Source organism: Bacillus rossius, chromosome 7 (assembly GCF_032445375.1).
Source record: "Bacillus rossius redtenbacheri isolate Brsri chromosome 7, Brsri_v3, whole genome shotgun sequence".
NCBI lineage: Eukaryota > Metazoa > Arthropoda > Insecta > Phasmatodea > Bacillidae > Bacillus > Bacillus rossius.
In genome coordinates, this window is record NC_086335.1 from 61,952,640 (window position 1) to 61,963,320 (window position 10,681).

Sequence of the window (10,681 nt, forward strand, 5' to 3'; positions counted from 1 at the left end):
AGAAAAGAGAGAAATGCTATCGCGGACTTTTAGGTGGGTCTTTTTATGACCTACAGTTCCGTAGCACATTAATTTTATGTATCAGTCATGTTTAAGTCAGCGTAAGCCATGTAAACGTTATAAAAGCTTCTTTTTACGTCTTTATTACAAAACATAGAGATTTCTCTACTATCTTTAAATTAAATATGAATTTACTTTACACATTAACCCTCCGGAAGAAATTCTCTAAAAGAGGGTGGAAACCGCATCAAACTCAATTGTGTAGTTTGGAAGAAGTAAGCGATAAGACGCCGATAGCGACTTTGTTATATACTATTAAAGATAATAAGTTCAAAATTTACCAAATGTGTATGCAAAATATTAGCATTATTTTTTTACTAAACATAGTAATCTAAAGGTACGAAAAAAAATATTTTTTTACAATTTTACTTTTGATTTACCCCACCTCTGGTTTAACACACATTTCCCTTATTAAGTTTAAGGTTTAGAGTTTAGACTCTGGTTCTATTAGAACACACTTGGCATTGCGAATGTTTTTTTTAATTACTCTATTTAGCAGCAGTTAATTTCGTCAGTCCGTAAACATTATTAATTTTACTTTACTTTACATGAGGAGAGCATTAGATAGAGATATTTTCCCCACTGGCAACAGAAAAGTTTTCCCATCCAAACGGTCACCAGGTTGGCCAACTTTAACTTTATTATGTGTTGATTTGCTGTGGAGTAGCTTTATCATTCTATTTACAGCATATTCACAGTTGGTATTGAAAATAAAAGCGTGTAAAACACGAGCAAAATATAGAGATAGGAAATTTAACACGACAATGAAAAACATTTTTTTTTGTAGAACAGAAGGGCCAACGGTGAAATACGAAACACTTGGTCGGGCAACTTCCAACATGTTTCCTCACTTGCGAACACTCCGGTTTTTGAACCCACTTGTTTTATCATTTCGATATCCGTTCGAATTAATTCCCATTATGCAGTGATTATTCTTGGCATCAAAAATAGTCTTATCGTTTGAGTACCGGATGAGATGACAACGCCTTATTTTATGTTGTATTAGAGGAAACAACTTTTAACGGAGTTATGGTCACGTCTTCCTACTTCAGCATCGTCGAGGACGGGTTGATTAAAGCGAGGTTCAAATTAAGAAGATGATAGAACACAGAGATTGGCACGTGGCAGCCTCTCTCTGAGACGCAGGATAGTGCCTGGCCAATAACCGGGGCCGCAAAGTGACGGGTACACACATATATGTCAGCTGAATGCGGCGTTGCCATATTTCAGGTGGCATAGCTGCGAAATAATTGTATCTAATCAGGGTCGTATTTACGCGCAGGCTATCTAGGCTGTAGCCTATGGGCCCGCACCATAAATGGGGGCCCGCACCACACGACACGAAAAAAAAATTATGGATCTTCTTATATTCTTAAAATACGTATCGACATAGAGTCCAGTTGTATTGTGTGGATTAATTGCGCCGAAATAAACTCTTCTGTGGAAAGCTGATATATGAGTTGTTTCAGCATTTAGAAATTTTCGATTATTTTCATTGGTTTGGTTGTCACTTAATTCCTTAACCTCTAAAAACTTTTGGTTGAATTGTCTAGTTAAATGATAAACTAATTTTTCCAAATAGAAAATTGATCACAAATATGAGTTTTGTAGGTCAATTAAAATAAACTAGCCACCCAGACCCAGGCAAGAGGCACTGGAAGAGAGAGCCAGCACCCCCGACTCAGCCTAGGGGCCCACAGGCAGTAAATCCGGCCCTGTACCTAACGATTAAAATTTTAGTAAGTAACGAGTGTAACAATGTTGTTGAGTCTGGTGATATCTAGGGTCGCCAGTATTTCCCATTTCACAAAAAAAAAAAAAAAAACAGTGCCTTGACGTGCATCTGTACCGGGTGTTTCATGTCTAAAGATTATCATGAAAAAAAAAAAACACGTTTTAGCCGTTTACACTCTCCTAAAATTATCCTTAAAGGACGGAATACGGAAAACAGAACTACTCATCCGCTCTCAGCGGGATATGGCGGTATTTTTCTGAACCTTACACACCGTACGTGTTCCCAAGCAGGCAGGACCCTTAATAGGAGTGGGAAGGTCGCACCGAGCGTGAATGACGAGAATATAAAAAAAAATTGAATCTGAACGACTTGGCGAATTCGAAAGGGTTCGTTTCGTCGGCTAGACATTTACATTGCGGAGACGTGGGTGTACAAAAATAGTCAATACATTTTCCATTTTCAAAACAAATTTGCAAATTGTTTGTCATATTATAAGGGCTTGAGACAAACAACATAGAATAAGGTTTGACTAAAAAATTATTAAAATCCCATTAGAAAAAATACCTATATGATAACCAAATCTTAAAACAAAACAAAAATATATATTTATATGAAGCTAATTTTAACTTATTTAAACTCTCTATCGTGCAATTGTAAAAGAAAATCGTTGAAATATGTTTTTCTAAGATTAAGTTATTATAGAGGTTTGTTTATGTTATTTTAATAATTTCACAGCCAAACGTTTTCCACGCTTGTTTATTTTATAATAAAATTTGCAATTTTTTTATAATACACTGTATTGACTATTTCTGCACATTCAGGTCTCCGTAATGAAAACATCTAAACGATAAATCTGTTATGGTGTGAAGTGATCCCCTAATATTCTTGGATGTGTCCCTTACTGTGTCGCTAGTCCCAGCTTCAGCGATGCAGAAGCCTCGGTGCTCCGGAAGCCAGAAGCCTGTGGTGTAGGCAACCCTTGGTGCTCCGAAAGCCTGAAGCCTGTGGTGTAGGCAACTGAGCGCGCAACCAAGGAAAAAATTGTCACAGATTAAAATAAAAAAAGGCCTCAAATATCAACAGCGGATATTACGTTATCGGAAAATTTTTCACCTCAGATTTCCGAAGAACGCAGTTTGCAAATCATCCAGGGATATTCGTAAGTTAATGAATGAATGCCTTCGTAAATTTACGGAGAAATGAGTGAACTTTATTTGGACGTGAGCTCGTAACCATTATCTTGGAGTGATGACAAAACTTTCGAAAGCCTTTCAATTATACTACAAAACTCTCTTCCTCCCTGATGTGCATGTTCATCAGGTGGTGACCACGTCTGCGTGATTACTTGGTAGCCGGGTAAAGCCGTTTTTTTTTTTACGTGACAACGTCTAATCAATCGATGAACGCCGGCTGCACGCACGAAAAACTGTCCCGTAACGCACATTTTCCCGTTACGCTGTGTCCCGTTACGCTCATTGTACGCTTGCGCCGCATCTATCTCTCTTCCACTCGATTGGAACAACCATCGATTTGACTTTTTCGAGGCACATTAAACTTGAAACACTCCCATTCGTTTCCTACTTTTCCTATCATCGTCCTATCCTTAACAGAATAAACACAGATTGGAAGAAGTTGATTAGCAAACATGTATAAAAGTTATAGTTAAAGTAATCTGTTCGTTAAAGTAATAAACATATTTGAATTAATGAGTGCAAATAAAAGTAAATTTATCAATTAAATTGTAGATTTCATTTCACTCCTTCTTTGTATCCATACAAAATAATGATAATTAAATAAAAATGATTCAATTTTTTTCATAAAAGTATGCAATAATTTCATCAATGTTTTGTTATGACGTTGTCACGTTAAACTATCGTCCGTAAACCAACTTTACAGACAACTATTTTTTTACATCAGCTCGTGGCATGTGCCATGTTGGTTAGACACCCAAAACATTGGCTGAAGTGTAGATAATGTTTGAATTGTGGAAACAGTTTAAATGGCTGTTTCATGGGAGTTCCTGTGTTTAACAACGGATATTCTAATTCATGCTTATTACCCATAATTTCAGCTATCATACGGGCGGAACAATAGGGCGATGGTGAGGTAAAGAAAAAGAAAAGTGACTCCAATTACGTTACAGCATGACGTTTTCTGACCAGATTCCGATTTCCGGTAGCTAGCGCTCCGGGTAGATCATATTTAGGCGCCCCCCACCACTTTTTTTATTATCATCCTCCAGTTCCCCATAAACAACAGAAACTTCAAGCTTATTTATTATCAGTTTTAAAAAAGCTATCTTATTATGCAACAAAAATGCCAAGGTTTTTCAAAGACATAGGCTGTTTGTGATTTTTTTGTTATTTAAGTTCATGAAATGGTGTTTGCAGTTTTATTCGACTGTTATAACCACCTTAATAAAACTTTAGTTATAATATACTTTATATTGTTAAACGAGTTTAAAATCTGTTTCTAAAGTATTTGGTTTAAGGCAAATATTTTTGCTCACTGCAATAGTTGGTATAAAATGACAACGTATTTTTTTAAAAAAAAAAATCAATTCATTGCCGTGCCTTAAAAACAAAACAAAATTATCGTCTGTTTTTTTTTCAACCCTCAAGAGCTGGCGCTGTGGGAAAACGCCCGGTTGGCTCGTTTTATAAATTGGGGCCTGCTCCTGGAAGTTCGCGGCTCCAGGATGTTTATCTTGTTCGCATCGGGACACGCAACTCGTAGGTCGGAATAAACACTACGGAGATCCAATTGTCTGGTGGCACGAAGTACACTTCGTCTATTTGGGGTCCATTCTGCATTTATATATATATATATATATATATATATATATATATATATATATATATATATATATATATATACTAGCTGCAGTACCCGACGTTGCCCGGGCTAAACACGTGAAGCTTTATTGTCTGCGAGTTAAAGCAAACTGGATAGCGCTATATGACAGTGTGTTGGACATAGAGAAATGTCACACAATTACTGGTTGTATGTTTATGACCTATGATTTTTTGTTTATCCATGGCGATCGGTTATTTATTATTTATTATCTTAATATATATAAATCCAGTGTCCTGATGTTTGTTTCCAGTGAACTCTTCACCAAGTCAACCGATTTCGATGAAAACTGGCATTTATGTGTAATTTCTTCCAACTTGAGAGATAGGTTAGTTTTTATTTCGATTAATGGTCTTAATAATTTATAATTAATTATTAAATAATTATTAAGACCATTAATCGAAATAAAAAAAACTATCCTATCTCTCAAGTTGGAAGAAATTACACATAAATGCCCGTTTTCATCGAAATCGGTTGACTTGGTGAAAGAGTTCACTGGAAACAAACATCAGGACACTGGATTTATGTATATTAAGATATATATATATATACATCTGTAAATCAACTGTGATTTCTAACAGTGTACCCGCGGAACGAACGTGCGCGGAAAGTCGTCCTTAGTTGGTTGCGTCAGCAGGACCGAGGTCCTGGCGCGGTGTGAGTCCTTTTCCGAAAGGAGCGCGGTGCGTGACGCAGGTCCAGTTGCCCAACTGAGTGAAAGGCTCTGGAGGGTCCTCGTGCAAGGAAAAGGACATTCCCTCCGGCGGGACCACGCCCGAGCGCGCGGAGGAAAAAAAAAAAAGAGACCACGTTCTCCGCAGATTACGCAACAGGACTCGCGCGACCTTTTTTCGAGGTCTTTTTAAAGTACCATTCTTCACGTGGATAAGTATAGTAATTTTTCAACGGACTAGATCGTTCATGGCCAGCTTCAAACATTCTGTGCAACTTCAAACGTATAGATAAAGTAATATACAGATATTCCGTTGTGAACGCAATAATTACATCCTTATTTACAACAAACACCCCCCCCCCCCCCCCCCCCAACGTTTGAAAAAAAATGCGAGATCTCGGTGATGGCAGTATGTTATTTTGGGTGGTGCAAAGTAAGAGCTGTTTCTCAAAACCTGGAACTACAAACTTCACAGTAAGTATCACGGTAGTTTTTTTTTTAAACCCATAGGCCTATATTCTACTTCTTTTTTTTCAAATCTCCTCCCGAAATTATTTTTTTCCTGTAGGCGTTACCGTACTGATTAAGATGGGGTGCTTTTTTATCCATGATATAAAACAGTTACTTAGAAATGGGCATTTATGGGTCCGCCTAGTCAGGGGCGTATCTGCGTCAGTTAGGCGGGTAGACTGGCACGCTGTCTTATCGTCGTGCACGGGGCAACTAAACAAATTTGAGCGGTAACCATAACATTGTGCGGCGGAAAAATAAACATTAAGGTGTAATGTAAGACGCTTAAGTGCTTTCAAGAATATGTACCTGGAAGTCTCAAATACCACCAAAAAAAAAAATTGGTTGTCTGTAAAGTAGGTATACGGACGATAGTTTAACGTGACAACGTCATAACAAAACATTGGTGAAATGATTGCATACTTTTATGAATAAAATTGAATCATTTTTTATTCAATTATCACTATTTTGTATGGATACAAAGGAGTTAAATGAAATCTACAATTTAATTGATAAATTTTTTTTATTTGCACTCATTAATTCAAATATGTTTATTACTTTAACGAAGAGATTATTTTAACTATAACTTTTATACATGTTTGCTATTTTTAACTTCTTCCAATCTGTGTTATTCTGTTAAGGATAGGACGATGATAGGAAAAGTAGGAAACGAATGGGAGTGTTTCAAGTTTAATGTGTCTCGTAAAAGTCAAATCGATGGTTGTTCCAATCGAGTGGAAGAGAGATAGATGCGGCGCAAGCGTACAATGTGCGTTACGGGACACTTTTTCGTGCGTGCAGCCGGCGTTCATCGATTTACTAGACGTTGTCACGTCAAAAAGCTACAGTGTAGAGTCGCCGTCGAAACGAACATCGCAGCCGGTCGGCCTACACGAGGAAGTAGGTACCCTCGGGAGTGGAGCAGATGGCCGGCTCTTTGCATAGCTGTGGTTACAGCTGAAGCTAGACCACCGCGGTCAAGTCGCAGCCTGTGAAAGTCGTCGTGAAGTAGTTCGCGCGAGTTTTTTTTATCTAATTTTTTTTTTTTCCTCAGTACGCCGGGACGCTGTCGTGCGAAAACCACATCCTGTCGCGAACAGCGAGCAGGAAGTCCTCGAAGTAATTATAGTAATATTTACGTAATAAGTTGTGATTCTTGCACTTTAAAACGCGGGAAACTGCGACAAAATTCCACACTTGTCCCGGAACGGTGAGGGAGGGGGGGAGGAACAATGGACGCGTGGCCGCCACGCACGTTAAGAAGTGAAACTTCGCAGCTAGAAGTGAACAAATATGTGCAAGTGTGCACGTATCGGAGCGAGCATGTACTCAAGTATGCGAGTGTGATTTAAATATCTCATAGAGGGCTGCTACTGCCATCTCTGTTTTCGGCGAGTAATTTGATAGCTGAAATATGATACATATGACCAGTGGCGTAGCCAGGATTTGTGTATGGGGGGTGTTAAGAGGCATGCCCCCCCTCGTATTAAAGCGGGTGGTGGGGGGGGGGGGTCCTCCCCCGGGAAAATTTGGATTTTAAGGTGTAAAATAGTGCTATTTTAGCAGTTTTCGGTACTTAAGTTTAAATATTGTAATGGTAAAAATTTTATTAACTTTAATATGAAATTTGTTTGAGTGATGAATAAGAAATTAATTAAAGATTTGGTGCTAGGGGGGGGGGGGTTGAACCCCTAACCCCCCCCCCTCCTGGTTACGCCCCTGCATATGACTCCGCGTTGCATTTTTTTTTTTTCGCCATCCTCTGAACGTATCACACTTTTCTTTGTGCGTCTGATAACGTGACCGCCTCGACTTACAATACCGGCTGTGAAGAAGTTTATCTTCAAACATCAAGCCTCGCCGCATAGGTACCAAACTCATGTCCACCGATTCTGCAAACGGAAATTATTCCATGTGTCAATTGGCGCCGTCTTAAATGTAGGCCCAACAACCTTCTTCGCACTGTAGGGAACGAAAGATGCTTGAGCTGAATTTTTTAAATATTTAAAAAAACTAATGGTTCAACTGTAATTTCAAAAGGTAGGTATACCAGTAATGGAAAGAATTTACACCATATGTCGTATATATGGGTATTTCAAATGAATGTTTGCATGGAATTCGTCTGAAAAACCCGCAGACATTCAGTCCTCCAAGATAAACCGGGTTCTACGAACTCGATGACATAAGTAATTTTTTTTTTAACTAATTTTTTTAATTTTTAATTTTATCAAATATATATTTTTTATTATTATTTTTTTTTACTTTTTTATATAGCTGTGTTCACAGAGGCTTGAATACTAAGGATCTTTAGGGAATACTAAACCTAGTTGGGGAAAATTGAATATTCAGTTTTTTGAGATATTTTGGTGATAATTATTTTTCCTCAGCAATGAATTTGTCCCCTTCGAAAATGAGAAAATTCAAGTCATTCAGTGGCGTCTCGTCAGGGCAAGCATGGCAAGCAGTGCTTGCCCAGGCAGTTTGCAGACAATGTATTTTTTAAATAAATATTTTATTCAGAATAGTATTTTACTTTGGCTCGTGCAGTTAGGTGTATGTATTTTTTACATTATCTTCTTGGGACCCAATACTGTGCGCTGTGCGCTATAAGAAAATAACTCGTCGACACACAAAACATCCTGTTTATTAGCGTTGCTAGGTTTAGAAGCGCTGGTAGGACCGCTTTCAGCAGGAAGGCTGCCGCAGTAGTTTCCTTTCGGAAGGGGTGTGGCATGGTACAAAGGTTCGAGGAGGGGATTGGCTGTAAAAACACGTGGTAGAAGCTACGAAGGTAGCGCTTTCTTGCCGAACTCAAGCGAACATGGCCGAAGCAGACGGTGGAATTCTTCCGCCGACTGCTTCGGCTATGTCCGCTACAGTTCGGCAGGGCAGGTGGCGAGGTGGCGTTTCAGTCGGCGGTCGTCTCTCGGGGCGCGCGCATCTCTCTCGCGGGCTGTTGGCTGGGAGTTCCCTGCGCCCTATTGGGTAACCAAAGGCTGGCAGTGCGTGCGGGATTTGTGGGCGTGCTGGGGGCGGCCTAGCAGTGCCAACTGCTACCGACCGCGTCCCGCGGGTGGCGGATACGGGAGCCCAGCTCGAGAGTTGCATTCTCGCTGGAGTGTCTGTGAATAACCACGTACCAGTTAACAGAGTTTCTGATCATGTATGAAGATAGTTTCTTTTGTGTTGGTACAAAAAATACCAACATTTAATTTTTACTATTCTAGTACATTTTTATGAGCTTCTCTTTATTTTAAGTACTTACTTTGCCATGTGTTGTCTGTTTATATATTTTGTACCAGATATCGATGATACTACACTCCCACTTAGTATATAAATAATGTAGAGTAGGTATTTTATTATCAGAATAATGTATGCCAAACATTATTATTTTTCAAAAATAGTTTATAATTTTAAAAAATGTCAATTTTTCTACCTGTAGAATAGTCAATTTTCAGTTAAGAAAACTACTTAAATAGCACCCTTTTGTACCTTGAAATCCATATTTTCCCGGGGGAGGGCCCCCGGACACCCCGCCCCTCCACCCACCATGTTTTGGGGTGAACGGAGTTGTTGCTTTCCCTCATGTAAACCTCACGCCTCGCCACTGAAGTAATTATTGGGGTATTTCGAGTCAGCTTGAAGGTTAAGGTCACCGGATGGCAGCTGGGGTCACTGTCAAGATCAAATGCCATCCAAAATGGTGGCCGTGATGTCACATTCCAAGGTGACTGCCAACAATCTCCTATCTACACCCATAATTCAGGGCCAGAACCGACATTTACATACTAATAGCAACACAGGACGAACAGTGGCATGCATAGAAATAAGAGAGAGAACTCCAGAAAGGTTTTCAATGAGAAAAGAAAAAAATTAGATATATTAAAACTAATTAATTATAAGAATAGTGGGCGAACACTTCAATGCAGTTCAACCTGGAAAGCCAATATAGCTCATTGAATAGTTTGGATAAGTATGCAGTGGATGATCATTGAGGTAAATATAGTGATACATTCTACCTTTATCGAAGTAATAAAATTTTTTGCAAAATATCAATGAAGACTGTACGTTACTGTGAGAGAATCCATGTCACCGACGGTTACTACTGTAGGCCCATATGTCAGTGTGTTAATTGACGTGTCCCGGCAACAGCATCCAGTGCTGGAGTGGCTTGAGGTGGGTTGTGATGTCCTCAATCATCACTGTTAAATAGCCCACATAGTCGGCCGTCCGCCGGGCAGAGAGGGGCTGTGGCTGGTCCTCTTGCTGGGCAGGGATAAAGGAAGAGGAGGGCGGGAAAGGCCCTAGAGCATAATTCTCGCAAGGCTGCTCCAGAAGAGAAGTCCTAGAGCATAATCCTCGAAAGGCCGCTCCAGAGGAAGAGGGATGCTAGAGCGTAATCCCAAGGAATGCCCTATCAAAGGATTCCAGAGTGTAATCCCGAAGGCTGCTCTGGAGGAAGGAAAGAGAGAGAGAGAGCGAAAAGGGAAGAGGAATGGAGAGCAGAGGAGAGCAGAAAGTAATACACCCAATACACCCAATACACCCAATACACCCAATACACTGACGCCAACCGCCGCTGCTCCCTCTGGTCCGCAAAGGTCGTTATGCCACAACAGAACTTTCTCTTAAGTGCGCCGAACACGCCCGAGCGTGATGTCCGCCGAGTGTGTGAAAATGCGCCGCGACGAACACCAAAGCGACGTCAGCGCCCGGCCGGATGTGGCATTGTGCCTAATTAATTATATAATTATTCTGTCAAATTAAAACAACTAAATTAATAACAATTTAAAAGAGGATTTATGTAAGAGAAATTATGTCCAATTGTCTTATAAGCATATATTGTGTAA